Consider the following 2,212-nt stretch of genomic DNA (forward strand, 5'->3'; position numbering starts at 1 on the left):
TTCTCTTAGCTACTTCCTGCTGAAAAGGGACGCTGTAGGTTTCAGGGTGAAGATCTTCTCTCACTACTCTAAAGGGCCCCTTTGGCAATAGGAAACACATAGACTATTATGTAGATTGATTTTGGAATTTAGATGCACTGTTAAAAATTTTTAAGAGCTTTTCTAAAAGTCATATTCACATGTGTTGTGTTGGGTTTGTGGTTTTTTGTTTTGGTTTTTTTTTTTAACTCTAAAATGAGGAAGAGAGAATACAAGAAGGGTGGATAGAGAACAGGAGGCAGGGATTCCAAACTCAGGATGCTTGGGGACGGTCAGGCATAGGCCAGTGGGACCCAATAGGTGCAGACAGTGCGAGGGTGGAGGAGATGCAGAGCCTGGTGGAGCCCACAAGGTACAGAGGGAGTTGAGAAGGAACATCCAAGAACCCAAATGTTTTTAAATTAAAACTAAAAGAGCATAGAATGGGACCTACTTAGAGAACATGAAGTTTTGTTTTGTTTTTAAGCAAAAGCCTAGATTAATTGTTGGGCAAGAAACTAAGGGTAAAATAGGTGCACAATTTTTAAAAATTTCTTGTTTTCTTTTTTACTTTGGTTAAAGTTTACAGATCCTACTGATTTCATTAAATCATAGAGTGAGTTAGAATGTGACAGAGCAATTAATCAGAGTCACACCTACTTGGGTTTTTTAACCTAGATCTTTGAGAAAGAACATAGAAGACAGTTTTCAAGCAAGTGTTTTGAAAATGTCTTAAATAGGCTGCTTTTTATAAACAAGAGGGAGCTCTGGTGCCTTTGTGGTAAGGAACTCAGCTGTGAACCCAAAGGCATGCAGTTTGAATCCAAACTCTGCTCTATGGGAGAAAAATGATCATTCTTCTCCTGTGCGATTTACTGTTTCTGAAAATCCACTGGGGTGTCAGTTACGGATCGGTTCCAACTCCAACAGTACACAACAAAAACATAAATAAATAAATAAGAAATTAATAAAATTGCGTGTAGGAGTAGAAGAACATACGTTAGAGTTTTTCAGCATGCGTATTTTACTGCACTGATTAAAAACCTCTTAAGATATCTGACATTTGAAGATGATTTTTAAAAATATGCATTACTTGCACGAGAGTGACTACTTAATTCCTTGGTATGAATATTAGGTTCCATGGAAAGGCTGATTGTCATACACTGTTTTTGGACTTAAGTTACCAAAAAAGGAAGAAATGTCAACCATTATGTTTCTTTTTAAATTGTTATTATTAATTTCAATGAAAATTTACAGAGACTTTGAGTTTCCATTCATTCATTGTTGCACTTTTCTTCCTGCCCACTGCTCCCTCCACACCCCCCCTAAATGCACTCTTCTCTTTGAAAAGTAAAAGAAAAATTCTTTCATTGTTTTACAATCCCTTCCCCCAGGTCCACTCCACTATACAGCCTTCATTCTGGACTTTTATGATAACTATAATACCCTATTATATACCGTTTGTTGTTTCCAACTCCTTGCTATTGTGAACAAAGCTGCGATAAACATGGGCATGTGAATATCTACTTTGGTGTCAATTATGATATCTTTGGGGTATATTCCCAGTAGTGGAATTGCTGGGTCAAATGGTATTTCTATTTGCAACTTTAAAAAAAAATTTTAATAATTTTAATGAACATTTACAGAGATTTTGGATTTCCATTCATTCATTGTTGCACTTTTCTCCCTGCCCAACCTCCCCCCACCCCAGTTTGCTCCTCTCTTTGAAAAAATAAAATTCTTTCTTTGGTGTACAATCCCCCTGCACCCCTCCCACTGCCCCAGGTACATTCCACTATGCACCCTTAATTCTGGGCTCTTGTGATAACTATAATACCCTATCATATATGGCTTTTAAATTATTCTCTCCCTCATCTGTTTCAGTGCAGTATACATAATTTATCCAGTTTTTCTCAGTCTTACCTGATATCAGTCCATTCTACAACAGTGGCACCATGCAGTATTTGTCCTTTTGTGAGTGAGATATTTCACTAAGCATAATGTCCTCCAGGGTAACCCATTTTGAATAGTATTGCATGAGTTCCTTGTTTTTCAATGCAGTGTTGTATTCCATTGTATATACCACAGCTTCTCTATCCATTCGTTTGTTGATGGGCACCTGGGTTGTTTCCAACTCCTTGCTATTATGAACAAAGCTGCAATAAACATAGGTGTGCATATATCTGCTTGGATG

At 37.3% G+C, this 2,212-nt stretch overlaps 1 protein-coding gene across 1 annotated transcript in view; it reads left to right on the plus strand.

The window, feature by feature from the left end:
- LOC102861250 (uncharacterized protein C2orf78-like) overlaps positions 1-2,212 on the plus strand; it is a 67,476-nt gene that overhangs the window by 55,779 nt on the left and 9,485 nt on the right. The gene's annotated exons all lie outside the window — the stretch shown is intronic.

The sequence above is a fragment of the Elephantulus edwardii genome, unplaced genomic scaffold, assembly GCF_000299155.1.
Source record: "Elephantulus edwardii isolate Elephantulus edwardi_28Jun2011 unplaced genomic scaffold, EleEdw1.0 scaffold00011, whole genome shotgun sequence".
Classification (NCBI taxonomy): domain Eukaryota; kingdom Metazoa; phylum Chordata; class Mammalia; order Macroscelidea; family Macroscelididae; genus Elephantulus; species Elephantulus edwardii.